The sequence below is a fragment of the Protopterus annectens genome, chromosome 3.part1, assembly GCF_019279795.1.
Source record: "Protopterus annectens isolate FY-2018-M chromosome 3.part1, PAN1.0, whole genome shotgun sequence".
In the NCBI taxonomy this organism is placed as follows: Eukaryota; Metazoa; Chordata; order Ceratodontiformes; family Protopteridae; genus Protopterus; species Protopterus annectens.
The window spans coordinates 17,398,534-17,425,595 of NC_056732.1; positions in this window are offsets into that span (position 1 = coordinate 17,398,534).

Here is a 27,062-nt window from a genome sequence, read left to right on the forward strand (position 1 = left end):
TATTTATTACAATCAGGGTTAGTTGTCCTGCATACATACCCCTTGCATCTCTGAGTCACTCCAACCTCTCAGCATGTGTCTTCCTGTTTGCTGAGATTTCTTCTGCAGCTGTAAAAGAGAGAATGAGAGAGGAAGAGACATGAGAGCATTATGCACACCATTCTTGGCTAAGTACAGCATCTGTATCATTCCAAGTTACTTCATCTGCATACTTACACAAATGGCAGTGTCAGCAATTCCAAACTCATCCAGCCACTGGTCAAGTTGTGCGTGCTTGTGCCTCTTCCAGTCACTGTAGTGGTACCTACACTGATCACTAGTGTGTGGTATGCCAGCCACACTACAGACAGCCTTGGCTAGGCTGTTCCACACCTCAGCCTTGTACTGAGACCCCATATGGTCCCACTGCAGCAGCCTATATCTGTAGCACTTCACGAGGAGTGTAACAAATATTTTTGACTCCTCTGCACCCCACCTCTGTGCCCTGAATTTGGCACCATCCTTCCTATCTCCTGGCATGTCTACTAAGGTCCTCCAACAACAGTTGCAATGGTTTCCCACCACTTTGTGATACTGCATTTTACAACCAGTGTGCAAACGCACACAACCATGCTAACCACATTTGCACAATATTAAGCAAAGAGAAATACGGTGAAAAAAAGGGGAAGAGAGTTTATGAAACAGCAATGATGATGTCAGATTTGCCATTGATTTATGATGTGTGTGCTGCAATACCTGTGGTCACACTTTGTCCAGTGGTCAGCAGGGAAATGCTAGATGACTTGGCTTTTAAGCCACAACTTTAGAGGGATCAATGGACTGACCTGGCACATGTTCAGTGGGGATTTACACACTGTTAAAAGTAATTTGTACAATGTGGGATTCAAACCCATGTAAAAGGGAATGCATACATTTCTACACTGGCTTTTATTCCTCATTCCCACAGAAGAAGAGTTTACCAACCATGGCTATTACAGAGTGACTGGTGCTGTACTTCAATTAAGTCTGCATGTGCGTGACATTACAAGGTCCTGGCTTATGCATTCTCAGGTATGATGCAGGACTAATGTCTAACAATATACTGGAAATACATAGACTTGCATGACTTTAGTCATGTTTGGAGTTGTGTTTGGAGTTATGATATATACCTCACAATACATTCTGTTTTACTGTTATACTTGGGTTATGGGAAGGGGTATAGATGATTGTCAGTAAACTGTTGTATCCATCAGAGATGTGCAACTCTGTTTTTATTATAGCAAAAACCCATGGCTGAGTGTGGGTATTGCTGGATTTACCCACAGTTGGAGTGGTTTGCTCATGAGGGTGAATTCTGAGTGACCAAATAAAGCCAGCCATGGGTAAATCCAGCATTACCCACACCCAGCTATGGGTTATTGCTATTATACAATGACATTATTTAAGAAAAATGTTTTCTTAAATAATATCCTTGTATAATGGCACCATGGTGCTCTTCTGCATTTTTCCTGGAACCATGGGGCGTTCCTGATATACTGCACATGCATATGTGACTTATATTCCAACATGTATGCAGTACGTCAGTGCTGTGTAAAGGAGGCAACAGAGAAAGGAAGATCTCTGTTGCTTTTTTCATTTTGTTTTTTTTTTTTTTTTGCTTTTAATTAAAACGAGCAATGGGAGAGAGAAAATATAAGGATAATCAGGTCAGTTTTTCTAGTTTTGTATAACATACTTGATTATCCTTGTATTTGTCTCTGTCCTATCTCTCTTGTTCATTTTAAGTCTCCGTTGTTTTGTAAGTTTAATTTTTAAAATAAAAAAATGAAAGAAAAAGTAAATAGCATATATTAATGGAAGAAAGTCCAGGCGATTGGACTTTTTTCCTCTGGTATATGCTAGATTTACAACGGGCACGCTGGTTGGGCTGACCAATCAGCATGCTCGGTCTAGAATGTTAATGGCCAGTCATATTGTATAATACATAATTTGCTGGTTGGGCTGACCAATCAGCATGCTCGGTCTAGAATGTTAATGGCCAGTCATATTGTATAATACATAATTATTATTTTCTTGCTGTACCACATGATACAAATGATACCTATACAAGTATGTGCAACCACATGATACAAATGATACCTACACAAGTATGTGCAACCACATGATACAAATGATACCTACACAAGTATGTGCATGCAAGCAGTAATGACACATTTCTGTCAATCAACCTGCTATACATAGCTATTGGTATGTAGTATTACCTTTATAATCAACATTTTGTGAAAAACTATAATGGGACAACATTACTAAAAAGTGGAGTGTGCTGGGTTTGAACCCTGGCTCACCTGTGTTCTGACCATGAAGTCACTGCATTTAGATCTGGTGCCATAGGGAAAGTGAGGAGGCAGGTATATTTTTGAGACTTAGTACTGTTCAGAGTGCAGACGGCTGTGCCTTGCCTATGAGACTGCATGAAGGAAGGTGAACCAAATTAAATTTTTCACTTTTTTCCCTAAGCAGTGAACCTTGTTTGCACATAGGTAGGCAACATGTAAATGTAAAAGCAATAGCAGTCAAATATTACTTGTGTAAATCCTCATTACGACTCTTCCTCAGTAAAAATAACTACCGTGGGATTCAAACCCCACTTTACCTATGTTCTCTCTTTTTAGCTCAATGTATTTATACCATGTGCCACAGACACAGTCCGGTAACAGGTGTTAATTTCTGCAGTCATTGCCATCCATGTTTTTGGCCACCATGCAATGCCACTAAGCATGTTTGCACTTTGTAAGACAATGGAAGTTTTCACTTTTTAAGCCACTAACCATGTTTGCACTATGACACATGCTGCACACATGATAAAAAAAGGGAAATAAAGGTTAAACAATTAGACATCTCTGGATTTGAACCATCAGACTATTGCACTTCCACAACACAGTTCTAATGGGTTCTCCTTCTTTGCCACAGGCACAGCTTTGCAAAACTCATGTGCATACAAGCAATTCATGTTTGATATCCAGTATTAAAGAGTTTATACAGTTGGACATTCTCGGTTGATTGTAAATATGTAGATAACATATTTAGTGGAATGGGTGATCACACAATATTTATGAATAAGTTTGCAAAACTGTAGCTCTGCCCTTTCTTTGTATTCTGGAAACCTTTCCCTTATTGCTGCTTTAGTATCACACATGCAATATCTAGTGCATATTCTGTCATATTCCTTTCAATGTGTGATACAAATACATCACGGGTCAACAACAGCTTTCAACAAAGGCAGGAAACTGTGCTCTTATGCCAGGGAAATATTCATGTGGGGTGTTTGGTTTTGTTTAAAACTCACTGCAGTTAGTTCCACACTTTGTAAGTGTATCCTCACTGACACACCCACTGCAGTAAACGATTTCTGTGCATTATTGTGTTTTGCTGCAGAGTAATCATTCGCAGTTACAAGCCATTAGCACCTAACAGTGGTGTAGAGGCTACACTATATTTACATCTGCTACATGAAGTCAAATGTTTATTTATCAGTCTAAGGAGTTCAAACCTCATTTGCATCATCGGAGTGCTCAGACGGCTGAATGTACACTGAAAGGTAACCGTGTAACTAGGGAACTTGAAGGTGAGGACACTGTTTTCAACCATGCTGATTGCTCCACTTGTGGGAGTGTTGGGATAAGGACACTTTTTAGACTGCTTTTTCTAGAGTGGATATTTCAGTTTCATGGGACAGTTATTTGGTAAACTGCATAAGTATATATTACAGATGTCAGTCATGTCAGATATTGATGACATTGCTGGACACACATTCTACTTAGCTACATTTACAAGTACCAGTCAGGCAAGTATCTGCCCCTCATTCATCTTCTTACATATTTATTTTTATATTGTAGGTTCAACACTTACCTTAATAGTCCTGCAGTTACAACTGTTGTCATTTGGGGATGACTCTGTCTGATGGTAGCAGTACACAGCCATTACATGGCCAGGTAAAGGTTGTGAGCATTGCCTGGCATCAGGTTTACTCTATGTATGTGCATAGGATGACAGGTGAGCCCTTAAGTGGTGTGCATGCACACTATCCATTACCTCTTGTCCAAGGTGAGGCCACATTGTGCATGCTTACATTTACCTATATCCACAACAGCTGAGGGTTCCTCCTCTGACTCTTCACCTCTGTATGGATAGGGTGACCTTGCCAGTGGTGATAGAATGTTTGTTCCTATCCCTTTGTGTTCCTGCTAAAGCTGTTTTTGCAGAATGATAGTCTGTTGGGTAGCACAGACTGTGATAATTTCACACAAATACTGGGATCGTACTGCAGAGCCCCTAGTGCATCTAGGCACCAAAACCATGACTTCAACAGTCGAAACACAAGCTGTATGATATTTCTTCTTTGAGCATGTGCCTCATTTTAGTGTTCCTCCACAGGTGTGTGTGCATTTCTGATGGACGTCGTCATCCTTGGTTTGAGTGCATACCCTGCACCCCCCAGTAAATGGCATTAAGATGCACACACATGCCTGTGGCAGGGCTATCCACCCGGCAGCATAAACCTTGGCTTGAGATGATTGTCACTGCTGAAGTGACACCCCAACCTCATGTGCAAAATGGGAAAAGGGGTTGAGGATGGATGGATGGATGGATGGATGCACACATGGTTTCAATGAGCCACATAGGGTTTATTGAATTCTGGCTGAAGTGTATAGAATTTCTATTCAAGAACATCCCTACAACATTTTTTGTACTTTCTAATCATTCAGAAAGATTGCACTAAGTGTACACATAGTCTGCACCTTCTGGTATCCTTTATAAACCCCCTTGACATTTAAGGCTGCAAGAAAATCAGTGGAAAATGTAAAATTAGGAGGAAGAAGGTGCGAGTAAATAATGCTTGTGTTGTCTGCTCACTCAGAATGGTGTACACAGTGTAGGTGTTCATGAATCCAGGATGTATGTATTCTTATATTTTGACACAGAACTGATTAACTAGGCACATATTTGCATTAGTACTTGACAGTGTTCTGAGACATATCATTTATAATTTACTGGAAACTATATAAGAACACATGTATTTTGATTATATATTTGTTACTGCTATACATTTCAATAAAATATAATCTAAAAAAATTGTCTGAATCACAAAGAAACATATTCTACAGTTGTGTTTAACTGCATATTAAATGCAGTCCCATAAGTATATTAGGATAAAATGCAATTAACTGAAATTTTTTGCCCAAGGAGGTTTGAAATGAATGTTTATCATTACCTCACTAGATGCATATCGAAGCATTTCCAACAACTAATAGCTCCATCATCTGCCATCACCTTGTTTAGCAGTACTAATAGGAAATGGGCAACAAAATATTCAGGCACCCAAGTTTCCATAACTGAATATGAACCACTCTACAGTATATGTACACCCTGCTGATGTCTCTTTTGTTTGTTTGTGTGTATTATTCAAATTTGGGTCATTGGACGTTCATCATCAGAATTTCTGGGAATAAAATTAAACTCTGTACAGATATGAATCAGTGAATTTGTTGATATTAAAAAATGAGAATTATCAAAATATTTAGCAAAGAGAGTTTAGGATAGTTCATATGTTAACTGTACCGTCTATTAAAGGGTATGTCAGACGGCCATGTTGTGTTTGTGATGTCATTCATTCTGAAAGAACAGCTTTGAGAACTTTCACAACCCTGCCAATTTGCTTTCTTCTCATTCTGGCTCAGCCTTCAGCACAGTCTTTTTAAATATTAATGTTTGATAATTGGTATGCTGTCCAACATCAATGCCATCAATTATTCATTAATCCCTAGGTACAATACTAGAAGTGTTTTCAGTAATGTAGTGTCATTAGGAAAACCTGCTCTAACAAATTCAGGTAAACAACTGCACTCTCCTGAAAAATTGTATAGGTTGCTTTACATTATCATCTGTATTTGACAGTACAGAATCACAGAATAGTCGTCCTAAATTCTTGGATCACCAGTCCAGTGTAAATTCCAAATATTCAAACCATTAACACATCGTAAGTCCCAAATATTTAAAAAATGTAGTCATGCAACCAAATGTCACTTTAGCCTCCTCAATTTCCATTTTGCAGAGTTCAGAAATCTAAAGGTATCATAACTCATACTGAATGTTTACATTGTACCTGCCTACTCATGAATAAAGATTCAACCTACAATCTATTTATAACATGTTAATTATTTTATGTCCAATCTAAATTTAGACGTTAATGAAAATAAGGTAATGGTTTAAAAATATTTTTCTAAAACCACTGAATGAGATGAAGTCCTTTTGTCTGCAGCAGCAGCTCTCCAGCTGACCTGTAGGGTCAGGAACATCACTTCTTTTTTCATTTTGTTTTTCCAGTGTAGCAGGCTACCTGTGGTCCAAGTCAAGAACTTCCAATACCTGCATTAGAGTCACTTTTAAGGGTACTTTAGCATGAAAAATGAAGAGCACCATCATACCTCCCACTACTTCCCCTTCACCCCTAATGCTGTAGAACTTGGGCAGAAAGTATGTTTAGCAGGGGACCGCCTTTTACATTTGTACTGTTTAGCTTATTCATGGCTTCACTCTCAGCCTCTAATACCCTGGGCTTTCGGATACTGGCAAAGGCTCTTGCCACCCCCATAGTACCTTTTTTAGGCAAGGCTCAAAAGTCAAACCCACCTCCATAGACAGCACAAGGAACAAGAAACTAAGGGTAATGCTGCTAAACGCCAGAAGTCAACCTCAAGATGCACGCACTCGAAGCTCTCCTCAGTATGGAGAACATCGATATCTGTGCAGTGACAGAAACCTGGTTCAAGGCTCCAGTACCCCAGCACTACCAGGTTATACCTCATATCATGCTTTTTGGCCCCAAAACCCCGACCGAACCACAAAAGGAGGGGGAGTTTCCATATTTATCAAGGATATCCACACCTCCAGGTTAGTGGCATTGCATGAAGTATCGGAGACCATCCATGTACAACTGACAGTGGACAAGACTGTTTTTCAGTTTATAGCATCCTACAGACCACCCTCTCAAAGTCAGGAATCCCACTTGGCTTTCCTGAAAACACTGGAAAACATGAAGATCTCTCCAAACACCATTATATTGGGCGACTTCAACTACCCAAACATAGACTGGGAGCATTACTCTAGCCCCAGCACCTTAGCCCAAAGGTTCCTGGAATTTATAAACTCAAATGCTATGGAACAACTAGTCACCACTCCCACAAGAGGGGAAAACATACTAGACCTGATCATTACCAACATGGGGACTCTATGCTCCATACCAGAAGTATATCCCTCATTGGTAAGATCAGACCATAAATTAATTTCACTGGATATCCACATCCCGACCCCACCCCAGCCCAGAAAACCACAGTGAAAAACTTCTCAAAAGCAAACTTCACACTTCTCAAAACCGAAGTGGAATCCTTCAAGGCCCCAGAGCCAGTGGAAACTACGGCCCAAACTGCAGAATCCTATATAAACGCATTCTACGGACATCTCCAGGAATGCATGGATCATGCTATCCCAAACAAAATCAAGACCCAGTCATCCACAGGCAGGCGTCCAGTCTGGTGGACCCCAGCCATAAATAAACTATACAATAGAAGGAGGAAGCTACTACATGATAGAGCAAAGTCCCTAAAAGGGAAGGCATCTCTGATCAGTACTAGCAAAAAAGTACGATCCCTCATAAAATCCTCCAAGGCCAGCTTTGAGAGAAAAATTGCACAGGACACTAAAGGCAATCATAAGGCTTTTTTCAGTTATGTTAGGAACCTGGGATGCAACTCCCAGACTTGTTCTGAGTTGATTCTAAATGACAAAAAATACACTGAATCCACAGACATCGACAATATCCTGGCAGACAGGTTCAGTGCAAACTTCTCCACCCCCTCCCCCCCAAAAGGGCAAGTATCTATCCCGGCAGAGTGCTGCCTCCCAAACATCTCTGATGCTCAGGTGAAGGCCGCCCTCTCCAAAGCAAAAAACACTGCTTCCATGGGACCAGATGGCATCCCAGGTTGCGTCCTACATGAACTCCAAGAAGAACTAATCCCTCAAGTAAAACTGCTGTACAATCTCAGCCTCACTACAGGATATGTGCCCAAAGAATGGCATACAGCAACAGTGGTCCCACTCCACAAAGGTGGCGCCTCTGTGGACCCTGGAAACTATCGCCCCATAACCCTGACTAGCCTAGTCTGCAAGGCTATGGAGAGGATCATCATGGAACTCATAAACAAAGACATTGGGGACCTACAGACACTAGATCCTACCCAATTTGGCTTCAAGGGCAGATCCTGCCTTTTGAACCTGGTCGACTTCTTCGAAACAGTCACCAAGGCCATAGATGAAGGGAAGGTAGTCCACACAGCCTATCTGGACCTCGCAAAGGCATTTGACACAATACCCCACTCGGGCATCATAGATAAGCTATCCAGCCTAAATATAAACCCCTATGTCACAAGATGGGTTGCAAACTGGCTCAAAGACAGAACCCACAGAGTCAGAGTTGCTGGGGCCATGTCAGACTCGAAACCGGTCACAAGTGGCATCCCACAAGGTTCTGTCCTGGGACCTCTCTTGTTCGATATTTACTTTTCTGAGGTACAGGCCAACGTGGGAGGACTATGGCTCACCAAGTTCGCAGATGACTGCAAACTGGGCCCATAATCGACTCTCCAGCTGACACAAACATCCTTCAAAAAGGTCTCATAGAGACGGATAACTGGTGCCAGAGCCATGGTCTAAAGCTAAATGCCAAAAAGTGTATAGTCATACCCTTTGGCAAAAACAATGTGCCCACAAATTACCACATAGGTGGTAACCCATTAAGTACAGAGAAAGTAATTAGGGATCTGGGGAACCAAGTTGATAGCAATCTCTCCTTTGACAACCACATTGCCAAAGTGGTTAGAAAGACCTTCTACATAGCCCACCTCATCATGAAAGGATTCACATCTAGATCAAGAGAGGTAATCGTGTCCCTTTATTCATCCCTCATCAGGCCCATCATAGAATACAATGCCCCCTTTGGCATGTACCTTACCCGACACCTGCAGCAATTAGAAAGACCCCAAAAGTACCTCACCAGGAGGATCAAGAGACTCAAACAGATGCCATATGCTGCTCGGTTAAAAAAACTCCAGCTCTACTCAGTTGCATACCGCCTACTTCGAGGAGATCTATGCCTGACATATAAAGCTATGTCCAACCCAAAATTAATGGACATGTTCCACCTCAGTAAATCTAAATCCCTTAGAGCCACACGCTCGAGGGACTTGAACCTCAGCACAGACATAAATAGAACATGCTGGAGGGACAGATTCATAACCCAGAGGCTCCCTTCGCTCTGGAATAGAATTCCAATTCATGTTAGGCAGAGCACCTCACTTACTCTCTTCAAGAAGAATCTTGATGAGTGGTTGGGGGATCATAGGTTTGTCCTGGGGATTACCTCTGTGTCACTATTAGACAGATGCACAGTAAACTAAACTTTAAAAAGGGCACAGTATACTCAAATCAAGGGGTGGCGTAAGCCAAACACAATCGGGCTAGGCTTATAAATGCCCCAGGGCAGATAACCTAGTATGAACCTATGAACCTATATCCTAGCCTTTGCCCTTACACAGGTATGCTAGGCATGAAGAACAGATTTTTTTTACAACCCCCAGCCTGTACTTGTTGACTATCTGGTCACTCAGTACAACCCTACCCAGTTGTTACTGGGTGAGAGACAGTCATGGTACAGCCAGTATCAGGCAGCTATCAGGAGATTTGAGAAGGGCAGACTTAGCATTGTCCCATCTGCCTGTCTACTTCCTGACTCTCCCTCCTCCTTTATTTTAAATAAATGCCTTTTATGTTTTCTTCGTCACACATGTAGACATATTTGCCTGCTGACTGTATTCCAGTGCTCATCTGTATGAAGAAACTTAATTAAAATGCCGTAAGCTGTGTCCTAGGCATATCATTCATCATTTTCCCTGCTCCTGCAGAGACCGTCACAGGTAAAGGATTGGTGAAGGTGTGCCAAGATTTACCAGGATGGATATTCATGTTTGCCAATACATATATGGGTACCATGACTCTGACCTTCACTTTACACTGACTAAAATCCTTGACATGTAGGGTACAAAGGAATTTGTTGCTTATGCCTATACACCCTCTGCCACAAAATATTATCTATATACCCATCTCCCCAAAACATTACTTATATACCCACCTCCACAAAACATTACCTATACACCCACCTCCACAAAACATTACCTATACACCCACCCCACAAAACATTACCGATACACCCACCTCCACAAGACATTACCTATATAACCATCTTCACAAAACATTACCTATATATACCCACCTTCACAAGACATTACCTATATAACCATCTTCACAAAACATTACCTATACACCCACCTCCACAAGACATTACCTATATACCTGTCTTCACAAAACATTACCTATATACACCCACCTCCACAAGACATTACCTATATACCTGTCTTCACAAAACATTACCTATATACACCCACCTCCACAAGACATTACCTATATAACCATCTTCACAAAACATTACCTATATATACCCACCTCCACAAGACATTACCTATATAACCATCTTCACAAAACATTACCTATATACACCCACCTCCACAAAACATTACCTATATACCCATCTTCACAAAACATTACCTATATACACCCACCTCCACAAGACATTACCTATATACCTGTCTTCACAAAACATTACCTATATACACCCACCTCCACAAAACATTACCTATATACCCATCTTCACAAAACATTACCTATATACACCCACCTCCACAAGACATTACCTATATACCTGTCTTCACAAAACATTACCTATATACACCCACCTCCACAAAACATTACCTATATACCCATCTTCACAAAACATTACCTATATACACCCACCTCCACAAGACATTACCTATATACCTGTCTTCACAAAACATTACCTATATACACCCACCTCCACAAGACATTACCTATATACCTGTCTTCACAAAACATTACCTATATACACCCACCTCCACAAGACATTACCTATATACCTGTCTTCACAAAACATTACCTATATACACCCACCTCCACAAGACATTACCTATATAACCATCTTCACAAAACATTACCTATATATACCCACCTCCACAAGACATTACCTATATAACCATCTTCACAAAACATTACCTATATACACCCACCTCCACAAAACATTACCTATATACCCATCTTCACAAAACATTACCTATATACACCCACCTCCACAAGACATTACCTATATACCTGTCTTCACAAAACATTACCTATATACACCCACCTCCACAAAACATTACCTATATACCCATCTTCACAAAACATTACCTATATACACCCACCTCCACAAGACATTACCTATATACCTGTCTTCACAAAACATTACCTATATACACCCACCTCCACAAAACATTACCTATATACCCATCTTCACAAAACATTACCTATATACACCCACCTCCACAAGACATTACCTATATACCTGTCTTCACAAAACATTACCTATATACACCCACCTCCACAAGACATTACCTATATACCTGTCTTCACAAAACATTACCTATATACCCAAAACATTACCTATATACCCATCTCCACAAAATGTGTACATTGTACATACATTCACAGAAATTTTCTGAACTATGTTCTTTTCTTCTCCTGGCAAAAAGTAATCAAATAATTTGTAGTCTTCCAAATGTGGAACAGACTGACTTTTTTCCAAATTTTCACCACAAATTATAAAATTAGGACTAACTTACTCATTCATTGGTTCAGCTCTCAAGGTTACAACATACTATCTTTCAGAAACTTGACTGTAGAAACCCTTGTTGATATTTTTGAATTCCATTATATGTTAGAATTATTCTGAATGAAGTTAATGACTGACTTGTGACTGCAAACGTAAGCTTATTCCATAATTATGGAAGACATTGCATAATGCAACAGTCTGTTTTTTTCTATTATTGATATTTATTCTTAGTATTAGTTTCATACTGATATTTATTTTTTGTATTAGGTTCTTAATTTGATGTTAGTTCTACCCATCAGTTTACCCAGGCAGATACTTTCAAACAGAACCAGACCAGGCATTCTCTTATAGCTCAGGTAGATCTTACCTCTGAATAACCTATAGAAAACTGAATACAGTAACACTTCCTGAAGTCTTTCTGAATAGTTCAAGTTTTCCAACCCTATGATTTTTCCAGTAAGAAAGTGTACCTTTTCAAGTCATCTTAGGTGGTTTGTTTAAAGGCTACAAAATGCATAGTTTTGAATAATGCTTCAGATCACTGAGGTATAAAGTGATGCAATGATCTCTCCAGAATGATTAAATATGCCTTTTATAATTTGATAGAATATACAGAAGATGCACTTCTGACTTTGGTAAACACAGTTTAAACTTCATATATGTATTCTTCTCAGTGAACTAAGAAGAAATAGAATGTGCACGAGTTGTTTTTCCCTCTTTAATACTATTAGCCTAAATAGGAAAATTATATGACAGAACTGTAAGGCTGAAGTCAGTAAATATGGTGCAACTGTGATCAAAGAAAGTTGGTGAAGCCAAAAAAGTCTCCAGTGCCTTTACCAGGATTTCAGGGCTTCCGTAACTTCAAAGGTACTTTATGTGGTGGGGAAGGAGCATACAGAAGTATCTATATATGTGCAAGACAGGCTGCAGGCTACCCTGAAGAAAAAGAGAGAGCAGACATACTTTGTTACTGTTGGCACACGTCAGTCATCCTTGGATAGTGTGGGATTCTATAAGAACCCCATATTAGCTGGTAAAGACTGTAAAAAATTGTTAGTCAACTATGTACTATATGAGCAGTTCTGGAATATGGTTGCTGTCCTACCTAGTGATTTAAACTCCTTGTAGATTTGTTAGGAAACTAGTTTTCTTTAAGCAGTAAAGACAACATTCCTTTGGAAGAAGCAGTGATGACTAGTTATAGATAACTAGTAAGTAACCTCATCATGTACAGCGTATTGTTTGGTTTATGGGCAACCTGATTATTTATTTATTTATTATTTTATTTATTTATTTAACATTTGTTGACCGGGAAAGTCCAACTAGGTTCCACAGATCCTGTTTTCAGCAGAGGCCCGGGGAGAAATGCTCCAGAAGCATGTCTTTAGAAATTACCCAGAAGGCTGTTGTACTCCCAGAACTTAGTAATTCAGATCAGCTTTCTGTTAGTTGGAAAATGCAGCTGTGCGGTAGTCAGAATGGTCTGCTGGTGAATCAGTGTATTTTTGTAAAGATGCCTCTCTAAAGATTATTAATGAAATGCGGCACTAAGGCTGGAAACAGGATCTGCACACAGGAAAATGTATCTTTGGGATAAATTATACTTAAAACTGGAACAAATAATCAGTGATTAAAAAAGCTGAGCTTCAAAAAGTTTAATCACAACTTTTGTAGCAAATCTATTTAGAAAAAAACATCACTACTGGGTAATTATTAAGAAATTTTTATCAAGTAAACAGTGAAAGACCCAAGAAAGTGAGATGTCACTTTAGGAAGTTAATATATTTGCTTAAGGCAAATATGAAATATTTATTTCTTTACACTGAAGATAATAAAAAGTTATTCTTTAAACACATTAGAACCCATGTGAGTGGGATATGGAACAAAACTTGCATTAAAGGTTTGTAATACTATTGCGTTTAAAAAGAAAAATATTATTGAATTATTACGAAAGAGTTTCTTCCCTGAAACTGTTATGCAATACTACCATATTTATGCAAAGGCTGATACTCCTACTATACGTCCCTTCATTACTGAAGAAACAATTTTACTGGCATTCATTAAAGTAAGGTATTACTTATACCTTATTTACAGGACAGCAGGGGTACAATGGTGCAGTGGGTGGCATTGTCACCTCATAGCAAGAGGTCCCCTGGTTCACTTCCTGGCTGGAGTGCCATCTGTGGGGAGTTTGCATGACCTGTCTGTGTTTGGGTGGGTTTTCTCAGCTACTCCATTATCTTTGCATGTTCCGAAGACATGTAGTAGGTGGGCTGCACACTCTAAATTCACAGAAGGTGTGTGTGTGTGTGTGTGTGTGTGTGTGTGTGTGTGTGTGTGTGGTGTGTGTGTGTGTGTGTGTGTGTCTGTGGTATGGGGAGAACAACAGTAGTAGCACTAGCCATCCCATGTTGTGTACAATGGCTCCAAATGATGATCACTGTTAATATGACACCCCAACCTCCCCTGCAAAAATGGGAAAAAGGGGTTATGTACAGATGGACTCAGTGGCAGGGCCGGATGAGCTAAACTGTTATTTTCAACAAAATTAAATACACTGTTCTCTCCTTTATAACATATCTGTTTCAGGAATCTTTAGTGTTCTTTTATATCCCTGTAGCATGATGGGAGAAAACAGTTACTCCTATTCTCAAAGGCAACAATGTTTGTAATGTGGACAGTTTCAGGCTTATAAGCCTTATATGTATTCTGAGCAAGGATTGTTTTAATGTCAGTGCCTTTAGAGACCGGTTATATCCCTGATCCATGCAGGGAGATGATAATTGTTCCTGTTCCCAAGGATGACACTGAAAGTAATGTGGATGGTTCGAAGCCTATATGCCTTATATGTATTCTAGGCAAGGACTGTTTACTGCCAATGACTTTAGCACTTCGTCTAGGCCTTTTGATCGCATTCCATGGTCTTCCATACTCAAGACTTTGAGAGACTTAAATATTCACCCATGTCTCCAATGCTTAGCTGTGTGACACTAAGTCACTTAACCAGATGATACTCCCGAGCTGAGTATGAAGAAGTTACGACTGACAACCTCACTTTATTTGGACTTTATTAGTACTCTTTCTGTTCCTTATTATAGTTTGGATTCTGATAAAATGACTTGTGTTACATTAGACTAGATTTTAAGGGTAGGCTAGGCTCATTACTATGTATGAGGTTGTCAGTCAGGATTTATGATCCTTTGAGCTTTTTATGGATTTATTAGTTTTCCATACGTTAAAGCTGTCATTGAAAAGTTGATCTGATAAAGTCCAGTTGGTGGACAAAAGAAAGCACTTATTATAAATTAATGTTCATTTACTCTGGTGACTAAGCCTGTTTGAGTTTGTTTCTTCAGTACCTTCATAGAAGAATAACCATCTGAAATTTGGGACTGTTTATTACTGTTGCTTAAAACTGTAACATTTAAGTTTTATTTATTTTGTTATTTTACATTTGTTAACTGGGAAAGTCTGACTTGGAACGAGCCAATTTTCAGCAGAGGCCCCAGGAGAAATGCTCCAGATGCATGTCTTTGTTAGGAGGAAACCGGAGTACCCAGAGGAAACCCACACAAACACAGGGAGGACATGCAGACTCCACACAGAAGGCACCCCAGCAGAGTACTGAACCAGAGAACCAGAGAACCAGAGAACCTCTTGCTGTGAGGCAACAACACTACTGCTGCAACACTGTGGCGTCCTTATTTAGTGTTTTTTTTATTTTTCACAAATAAGAAGGAAGATAAATCAGTCCTGTACCTTAACGTTGGGGACTGTAATTTCCTTACATCTATGTTGTGGTTTTTGTACCTGTTTTGGGTAAATAGGCCTTACACAACCATACTATGTCCATCACTGTTGTTGCTGCAGTGGTCTATGGGTAGATTCCCAAAGATTGCCCTACCTGGGAGTAGGAAGGATAAGGGTCCTGGAACCCCTAGAGAACAGTTCCAAGAAAGTCTGTTCTGGACCTAGAGAGGGAATCCAGTTTGTAGAATTTTGTGAAAGTATGAACAGAGGACCAGGTTGCTGCCTCTAGAATACGTCTAGTGTCCACCCCTTTGCAGTATGCCATCAAAGAAGACAAGGCCCTGGTAGAATGTACTGTCACTCTGCCTGGAATAGATATACCATAGTCGGAATAGCAAAAAAAAAAACAGAATAGCAGAGGACAACCATCTAGATATAGTCTGTTTAGACATGGGTTAGCCTTTCTTAATCTCAGCGTAGGAAACAAACAGTTGTTTAGCCTTCCGAAAGGACTTGGTTCTGTCAAGGTAAGGTAACACCTGAGCTGCCTGTGCACATCCAATTTATGTACAATCTGTTCTCCCTTGTTTTTGGCTCTGGGAAGAAAACTGGGAGACTGATGGCTTGATTCAAGTTAAACACAGAAACAACTTTAGGTCTTTAGAAAAGAATGAAGGATTTGTGTGCAATGCAACCCTATCCCTGTGAAAAACTAGATAAGGTTCACCCACCTTGACAGCTTGCAATTCAGATACTCACCTTGCAGATGTCAGAGCAACAAATTAAACAGTTTTCCAAGTAATGAACTACAACTCAGCCTGATAGGCCAGTTCAAAGAGAGTTAAGGTCAGTTTTTCCTAGAACAAAACTAAGATTCCAAGGAGTAGTAATTTGCTTGCGGGGGACAGGGTCTCATGTGCAACACTCCTTTAAGAAACTGTTTGACCACAAATATAGAAAAAAGAGGGACAGCCAGAAACAAACAAGCTGAGATGGCTGCAAAATGCACCTGATGGAAGCATAGGACAAGCCATCTTTAAGTAGATGACATTAATATTTGAGAAACAGAGGTTCTACTTCCCTTTCGGGAGCCCTGTGATTGACAAAGCACCAACTACAAAATTTCTTCCATTTCCCTATGTAAAACTTTCTATTAGCAGGTTTTGTTGCCTCCTTTAGTACATGGCACACATCCTCATGAAAAAGTTGCCAAAAAGTTATTAAAATTGAATCATCCAGGCCACCAGTTATACTTCATTGATGTCAGGGTGTATCAAGCTCCTCTTGTGTTGTGCTTGCACAGCCAGTCTTTGAGGAAGCTTGTGGTAACTGCCTTTGACAAATTCCATAACAAGGGACAACCAATTTTGCCTGGGCCCAAAGTGAATCACCACAATGATTTTTGGTAATTATTTCTGAATCTTTAGAAGTACCTCGGAAATCAATGGAAAGGATGGAAAGGCTTAGAGGAGCATTTTGAAGAACATATGCTCTCCATGCTTGACTGCAATGATATCTTGAACAGAATTTTTCTATCTGTTTTGTAAGGAAGCAAAGACATCTACTTGAGGTACCCCACCACATCTGGATCAAGTACTGGAACATGCTTGTATTGAGTTTCCACTCTTGAGGGTCTGACTAGGATCTGCTGAGTCTATCTGCTACAGCGTTTTACTCTTCAAAGTGTATGTGGCCTGAGGAGTCAGGGAATGCTGAAGAGCCAATTCCCAAGCCATCTTTGCCAACTGGCAAGAAGTGTATGACCTTGTACCCCCTACAAATACCAACACGAAAACTTGAAAGTCCAAGGGGTGTAGGTGCTGCATCCATGAATGTTTTAGGTGGTGGTGGTGTATTTTTCTCATGTGTTTTATGAGAATCATGGATATAATGAGGCTTAGAATCCTGATAAATTCTCTTGCAGGAGCCTGAAGCCATTGAGAAAAACTATCTGCTACTAAGTTATTACTTTTTTATTTTGGAAGGAAGGCCTTTTGCTTGAGTGTATCTATTAGACACCCTGATAAGACAATTTCATGACAGGGTATGAGACAAGACATTTGTAGGTTCAAGTATAATCCCAAATGTGGCAGGAGGTTTGACAACTTGGTTAAGGACTCCAAACATCTGGGAGAAGACAATGCGCAAACAGTAAGTCATCTAAATAAGGAAGCGTATGGCTGTCCTGTAATCTGCAGTGAGCCATCACTGGGGTAAACACTTTGTGAACACCCGAGGTGCAAGTGGAGGGCCCAAGGGGTAATGCATAGATCTGATAATGTGACCCAGATACAGCAAACCTTAGAAAGTTCCAGAAACTGTAAGCAATGGGTATGTGATGTTAAGCATCTTTGAGAGCTAGTGTTACCATACGACAATGGTCTGAAAGCAGTGCAGGTACTGATTGTAGGATTAACAGCTCGAATTTTGGAATGTCCACTTAAAGGTAAAAAACAGGTCTATATGCATGCTTTTTCTTTAGTAACAAAAAATGTCCTGGAATAGAAACCGTTGCCCATGTGATTAGCAGGTACTGGTTCTATGACCCCTACTACATATGTTGTAGCACTGGTTGAAACAGATCTGCCTGGTTTGGTGGATGTGAGGGAATTCCCTTGAAAGGAGGAGAGTCCACCCACTGCCAAGTGAATCTTTCCTGAATCCCCTTCAACACCCATCTGTCTGAAACCATCTGACCCCAAGCTAAGGGGCTGAGGGTCAGCCAGTGTGAAAGAGGTAGGGAAACTGAGGCAGGAGGTATGGGTAAGGTGATCAGATTCCTGGCATAGTCATTCATTAACTGTTGACTCTTTGAGAAAGTAATTTCGTTTATTTGGTTTGGAAGAGTTACACCCCTGACATTTCTTTTTAGTGGCCTTCTTATTAGGTTGGAATTTTTATTTGTTCTGTCCCCTAAAGGACTGAGAAGCAGTGTTGTTAGGGTAGAACCCAGGTACCTGAAAAATCTTAGAGGCTCCGTGTATCAGTTTACCTTTGTCATCCCACTGTTTCAGGAACTCTGTAGCAGCAAGTCCAAATATCAGATCTGGGCTAAATGGAGAATTAAGAATTTCAGATTTCACATCATCAGAAAAATTCCAATTATGCCACCAAACAAATCCTCTCAACACTACAAAAGAAACAGAAGCTTTAGTGTCAAAACAATCATCCACATGTCTCAGAGCATGCTTAGAAATGTAAGTCAAGTTAAAAACAATCGCATTCAAATATGACCTTCCTTCTGGAGACGAGCAACAAATTCTTTCAAACTATAAGCCCATTTTAATACAAACCTCAACATACAGCCCTGATAATTCAAGATCCTAAAGGCTAACATAGTAGAAGCAAACAGCCTCTTACCTTGTTGGTTGAACCATCTGCCCTCCTTATCAGAGGGTACTGCGTTAGAGGAAGCCAAAGATTTCTTGTAAGCTGTTGCTGCTAGAGTTATCGCAACAGGTTCAGCTGATAAATGAGAACTCAGACATTTATAATCTGGAAAGATGATGTGCCTTCAGTGAAGTTTGCGGACTGGTAATCTGCTGTGGTGACCCCTAGCAGGAGAAGCCGAAAGACATTGCTACAATCTGGAGAGATGTGATACTGCTTTTTGGCTTTCTTTGAAGCTTCAGCCAGTGAGTCAGGAGCCTTGCAAACAGCTTTAAAAGTGTCTTCTAGAGCTGTCGAAATGGGAGGAATAGATGCAGAATTAGGACCTTGTTCACTAACAGATCACAAAATCTGTCCAGTTTTGGGATAATCTCTGTTAACTGTCAAGCAAAAATATCCCCAAGTCTAGCAACAGTTTCAGCAAAGGAAAAAAATGTTTAGGATTGACTTCTGGCTCTCTGTTAGACATGTCAGAGTTCTGGGTGGTGGATTCTTGAAGAGAACCACCACTCTCTCTGTCAGACTCCTCATATTCTGAAAACACATACTGTTCTCTGGCAGTCCCTGCACTAGAACTGTAAAAAGGTTAACAGCCAACAGATTGGACTGAATGCAAAACACTTTAAGTCAATGATATAACATCTGACTTGTATACAGAAACAATGTGATTATCAGCACAGTAATTTAGTTTTATTTTTTTTTTTTTTTTCTAGGAATGTCCCTACTGAGACAAAGGTCAGAGAACAACCTAATGAAAATTACAGAACCAACTGATATTGCTAACTTCCTGGCAGATAGGTTCAGTGCTAACTTTACCCCACTCTCACCCACTAAAGGGCTCATATCTATACAGGAAGAATGCAGAGTCCCTGTAATCACATCTATGCAGGTAAAAGCTTCACACTCTCTAAAACCAAAAACACAGCATCCATGAGACCGGACAACATCCCAGGCTGCGTTTTACACAAACTTCAGAATGAACTGGCTCCCCACCTAAGCACCATGTTCAATCATAGTCTCATGTCAGGCTTTGTGCCCACTGAATGCCGCATAGCAACAGTTATCCCACTCCACAAAGGGGGAGCCACCACTGATCATGGGAACTATCACCCTATTAGCCTGACGAGCCTGGTCTGCAAGGCCATGGAACATATCAACATGGAACTCATAAACAAAGACATTGGTAACCTCCAAACTCTGGACCCCACCCAGTTTGGGTATGTGAAAGGCAGATCATGCCTTCTGAACCCAATCGAGTTTTTTGAGGCAGTCGCCAAAGCCGCAAACGAGGGTAAGGTGGTTCACACAGCCTATCTTGACCTCACCAAGGCTTTTGACACCATCCCCCATTCTGGAATTATAGTTAAACTCACTAAACTAGGTATAAATCCCTACATCACAAGATGGGTTGCCAACTGGCTCACTGAGCTGTTGGATATGCTACACTTAAAGAAATCCCAGTCCCTCAGAGACACACGCTCCAGGGATATAAACCTTGTCATCTTAATGAACAAAACATGCTGGAGGGATAGGTTCCTGACCCAGAGACTCCCCAGACTCTGGAATAGACTGCCCAAACATGTCAAGCAGAGCACCTCTTTGGCCCTTTTCAAAAGGAACCTTGAAGATTGGATGGGACATAGGAAATTCACCCCGGGGATCACATCAGTCGCCTGCTAGAAAGGGGTCCAGGGAAGTAAATACTGTGGGAAGAAATAGCCAGGAAATTGTTGTGGCTAGGCTTGTGTAGGCCCTAGGGCCGATAGCCTAGTACCAACCCATGAACCTATGACAGAACACACACTGTAAAAGTTGCAGACTCCAAATCTGACTTCAAACCAGTGACAAGTGGATTACCACAGGGTTCAGTCCTGGGACCTCTCCTGTTTGGTATCTACTTCTCTAAAGTACAGGCTAACACAGAAAGCCTCTGGCTAATGAAGTTCACAGATGACTGCAAACTAGGAGCCATAGTCGAGTCCCCAAATGATGTGGACATCCTACAGAAGTGCCTCTGAGACAGATGCCTGGTGTCAGAGGCCTGGCCTCAAGCTCCCCTTTGATAAAAACTCTGTACCCATGAACTATCACATAAACGGCAATCTACTTAATGCCGAATGTGTGATAAGAGACCTTGGGACCCAGGTGTACAGTAGTCTCTCCTTTGATATTCACATCGCCACAGTAGTCAGGAAATCCTTCTATGTTGCACACCTCATCACAAAAGGGTTCTCATCCAGGAAAAAAGAGGTCATTGTTCCCCTCTACCCAGCACTCATTAGACCCATTATAGAGTACAATGCCCCTTTTGGAATGTACCTCACAAGATATCTGCAGCAGCTGGAAAGGCCACAGAAGTACCTCACAAAGAGGATTACTTGCCTCAAACAGATGCCCTACACTGACCATCTCAAAAAACTCCAGCTTTACTCTGTAGCATATCACCTACTCTGAGGAGATCTCTGCCTAACATATAAAGCTATGTCAAACCCGAGCTGCTGGACATGCTACACCAAAAGAAATCCCAATCCCTCTGCGCTACATGCTCTAGGGACCTAAACCTTGTCACCACAATAAACAGGACATGCTGGGGGGATAGATTCCTGTCCCAGAGACTTCATATACTCTGGAACAAGCTACCCATCTGTGTCAAGCAATGTTCCTCATTAGCACTCTTCAAGAAAATCTTGATGAGTGGATGGGAAATAGGAAATACGTCCAGGGATCACTTCTGTGGCTCTGCTCGACAAGGGCACAGGAAATTAACTTTATTGGGTGGCGTAAGTCAGGGAACCTTATTGGCTAGGCTTATGTAGGCCCTTGGGCCAATAGCCTAGTACCTACCTATGAACTTATGAACCTACTGTCCCTGGCTAGGGGTCTCTTTCTCAAACAATCAAGGCAATAGGTAAGTGATCTGTGGAACTGTCTGTGGCAACACCAGAGTCACTAATCACAGGCTGACACAATAATTTTACTTACTTTTTTCTTTTTAAGTACAAGTGGAGTAGAAGAACCAGGACCGGAAATATTATCCATGCTGTAGCCACAGAACAGGCCTGATTACTGGTATGATAAACTCAGTAACAATAGGAGGAGGTTAAGAATTCACTAGTATGCACCAACCACACTTACCTTCTCCTATACTAGTAAGCACTAAGCATACTTACCTTCCACAAACTAGTAAGCACCAACCACACTTACCTTCCCCATACTAGTAAGCACCAACCACACTTACCTTCCTAAACCAGTAAGCACCAACCACACTTACCTTCCTAAACCAGTAAGCACCAACCACACTTACCTTCCTAAACCAGTAAGCACCAACCACACTTACCTTCCCCAAACTAGTAAGCACCAACCACACTTACCTTCCCTAAACCAGTAAGCACTGAGCATACTTACCTTCCCCAAACTAGTAAGCACCAACCACACTTACCTTCCCTAAACCAGTAAGCACCAACCACACTTACCTTCCTAAACCAGTAAGCACTGAGCATACTTACCTTCCCCAAACTAGTAAGCACCAACCACACTTACCTTCCTAAACCAGTAAGCACCAACCACACTTACCTTCCTAAACCAGTAAGCACCAACCACACTTACCTTCCCTAAACCAGTAAGCACCAACCACACTTACCTTCCTAAACCAGTAAGCACCAACCACACTTACCTTCCTAAACCAGTAAGGAAAATCAGTTCACTGAAATGTGTGTCATGAGACCTTAAACTTTTTGTCCAAAACATCACAGAACATTTATTTCCTCAGAAATTAGAAAACATTCTAATTCTGTTAAGAAACATAAGAGGCAACAAAACACATATTCTGACTGTAAAAGCACAACCTAAATACTTAATATTTTCATAAAAATTACAGTTTTCCACAAAAAAATTAAAAATAACCTGTGTAAACAGAGCAGAAGCACATATTCACATATTCACAAAAGCCAGTATTCTTAAGCTGGAATACCATAATTAGCTGTTTATATATTTATTAATTGATTGAGTGATTGACATTTGATTACCGGGAAAGTCTGATTGGGTAGAAGCTCATTTTCAGTGGAGGCCCAGGAAGAAAAGCTCCAAAGTATTACAAAACATTTTAAGAATAATAATTTTACAATCTTTAAAAATAATACAAAAAATATATATAGTTGAAATAATTATAGCCTTCTGTATGAGTATGCATGTCCTCCCTGAGTTAGTGTTGGTTTCATAGGTTCATAGGTAAGTACTAGGCTATCTGCCCATGGGCATTTATAAGCCTAGCCACAGAGTGATGGCTTTCGCCTCCCCATTAGATTAGTAACCTGGGCCTCTGTCAACAGGGCTCCTGAAGTGATCCCAGGGTTGAACCTATGATTACCCATCCACTCATCAAGATTTCTCTTGAAGAGGGTCATAGAGGAGCTCTGTCGAATATGGATTGGGATTCTATTCCAGAGTGAGGGGAGTCGCTGGGACAGGAATCTATCCATCCAGCATGTCCTGTTTATTGTTGTACATAGGTTCAAGTCACTAGAACGAGTGGTTCTGAGGGATCTCGTTTTTTTGAGGTGAAGCATGTCCATTAGTTCAGGGTTTGACATGGCCCTATAGGTCAGGCATAGGTCATCTCTGAGCAGACGGTAAGCGACTGAGAAGAGCTGGAGCTTTTTTAGTCGTGCTTCATAGGGTAATTGTTTAAGGCCCTTAATCCTTTTAGTGAGGTACTTCTGTGGTCTTTCTAGTTGTTGCAGGTGTCTAGTGAGGTACATCCCAAATGGGGCATTGTACTCTATTATGGGCCTAATGAGTGAGGAGTAAAGGAGCACAATCACCTCCTTGGATCTGGTTGAGAAACCCTTTGTGATAAGGTGTGCCACATAGAAGGATTTCCTGACTGTTTTGGCTATGTGGTTATCAAAGGAGAGCATGTTATCTACTTGGGTACCCAGGTCCCTAATTACTTCTTCTGTACTTAGTGGATTGCCATCTATGTGGTAGTTTGTAGGTACTTTGTTTTTCCCAAATGGGATTACTATGCATTTTTTGGCATTTAGCTTGAGGCCGTGACTTTGACACCAGGTGTTTGTCTCTGTGAGACCCTTTTGCAGGATGTCTGTGTCAGCTGGAGAGTCAATTATTGCACCCAATTTACAGTCATCTGCGAACTTGGTTAGCCACAGTCCCTCCGTCTTTGCCTGTACTTCGGAGAAATATATACCGAACAGGAGGGGTCCCAGGACTGAGCCCTGTGGGACTCCGCTTGCGACTGGTTTAGAGTCAGACATGGCACCTGCCACTCTTACCGTGTGGGTTCTGTCTGAGAACCAATTGGCAACCCATCTCGTGACATGGGGGCTGATATTTAAGCTGGTGAGTTTGTCTATGATTCCTGAGTGTGGGATGTTTCCTCCAGGTGGTCTGGTTTCCACCTACATTCCAAAGACATGCAGTAGGTGGATTGGACGCTCTAAATTGGCCATAGGCGTGTGTGTTATGTGCAAGAACTATCAGGGCAGGGCTACCCACCTGGCAGTATAAACATTGGCTCTAGATGATTGGCACTGTTGAAATGACACCCAGACGCCATATGCAAAAATGGAAAAGGGATTGTGAGTGGATGGATGGACTTATACCAGATTAGATATAATATGAAACATGGGTTACGAATATATAGAAGTTACATGACAATGACTTAACAGTCAGAGAAATTTAAGCCAGTTTATAAAGAAATTAAAGGTAAGTTATTATGATGCGAACAGGAATTGTAATACGAAGTGAGAGAAAAGCAGGCTTATGGTATATTTAGAGAGAAAGCCAGAGGACAGAAACTGATAGAAGTAAATGAGTGAAGAAGGGAGAGTAAGGGGATATAGTTAATCCTGGCATTGAGCAAGAATAGTGCCAGAGTTTGGCTAGGAAGTCTTTCAGAATGGTTTTGAAGGATGGGAGGGAGGGTATTGTCCTGATGGTTACAGGTAAGGAATTCTAGGCCTACGTAACCTTGTACGAGTACAGACAAAACCCAGCAGACTTGATAGGTTTGTGGCTAGACAAGAGTTTTTAGTCATTGGATCATAATGACCAACTAGGAACATAACTGTGTAGAATGTTATTTAGTGATGGACAAGGAGATGGATTCTGGATAACTTTATAGGCAGTAAGAAGCTGTGTGTATGTTAGTTGATGGGGTAGTTCTAACCAATTTAGGCTTTAATGCTATACAATGGTGGGTTCTGAAAGGGTTATTTCCTACATGTTTAGCAACTTTGTTATAGCATTGTTCAAGTTTTAAATTTTGTGAAGCCTGGAGGTTAGTAAGGATGGGAGCACCATAACAAGGTGTGGGGAGGAGATAAGTAGTGGCAAGTATAGCTTTAGTTGTGTCAGTGAGAAAGTTTTTGGCTTTGTAAAGCATCCCTAGTTTTTGATGAATTTTCTTATGCAGTTTTGTATATGCAGGTCAAATGTAAGATTACCATCCACTTGTTGTTGTTTGTCTTTCGGCTTTTCCCGGTTAGGGGTCGCCACAGCAGAACTCTGGTCCACTAATGATTGGCAGTGGATTTTTACGGTGCCGAGTTGCCAGCTTGACGCCCAACCTTCAACAAAGGCACGCCCATTCACGCATGTCTTTCGGAATGCCACTCGACCACGGGGAGGACATGCAGACTCCACACAGAAGGCACTCCCTGCACTCCAGCCGAGAATCGAACGGGAGAACCTCTGCACCACCGCGGATGTCAGATTATCCACTATCACACCTAATAATTTGCTATGAGATGTGACTTCAATAGTTGTATTATAAAGAGAGAGGACTTTAAATTTTGTTTTTCATGGCAGAGGGATTTGGGGAAAAAAGCAATAGTTTGATCTTTTTTGGGGTTGAGCATGAGTTGTAAGTTATGAAGCCATGTTTCAGTAGCTGTTAAAGCTTCCGGAGTAAATTTTTGGAGGTGTACCATGTTGTCAGATATGCAAATGAGAGTGGACTCATCTGTGTATCATATTAGGGTGGCCTGTTGTTTGGATGCATAGGGGGTGTTAGTGAAAATGTTAAAGAGGAGGGGACCAAGGATAGAGCCTTATGGTACTCCAGTGGTGACTGGGAGGTAAGGAGAGAGCATGGAGTACTATTTTACTGACTGATACTGATTGGGCAGGTAGCTTTTGAACCACAGAAGGGTGGGCAGAGAGATAGACCTAGTGAGGACATTTGAAGAGGAAGTTTGCTGTGACAGACTGTGTTGAAGGCTTTAGACAAGTCTAGAAATAAGAAAAAGACTAGATTTGCCATTATCTCTTGCTTTATTGACAGTATCTATAGAGGTTAGAAGGGCAGTGCTAGTACTATGGGAAGGATGGAAGCCATGTTGTGTAGGGGATAGGAGTCCTTCTTGCAGGAAATAGTCTAGCAATTGTTTTTGAATACATTTTTCAAGTATTTTGGCGAGGGGAGATAAGATTGCTGTAGTTCTAAAATTAGTAATATCTACTAAATGTCCTCCTTTGTGCAGTGGGATAAATGACTTTTTCCACAGACAGGGAGCATAGGATTCAGGGGTTGACCTGTTTATAAGGATTGACACAGGATAGGCAATGCTCTCAGCTACTATTTTAAGGTATTCACTTTGAAGGTCATCAGCTGAAGTAGATCATGGTTTCAGTTTGTTTGAGTAGTTTTATATAGGATGTGGCACAGATTTTAAGGTGATTTAAGGTGAAAGTGGATGCGGTGACGTGGCTGCTGGGCAGTTTGGGATTAGATGTTGGGGAATTCTTAGTTAGAGATGCTATACTATCTAAAAAATGACAGTTGCATTGTATTGCAGTTTCAAGTGATGAGTTGTTGGGAAAGGGGTTAAGGTTGAATTTATGGCCAGAATGCAAGATTTCTTTTATGGTTGTCCAGAATTTTTTAGGATTGTGTTTGCTATTATTCTGATAGTTATTATATTATAGTTTTTTGGTCTTCATTAATTTGCTTTTTAGTACAATTGCGAAGCTTTCAAGATATTGTGATGTTTTATAGTTTTTCCATATGCTTTCAATGATTTTTCTTTATCCTGCATTAACATTCTACTGTTTTTAATAGCCAAACTGTATTATTTGATTTTAG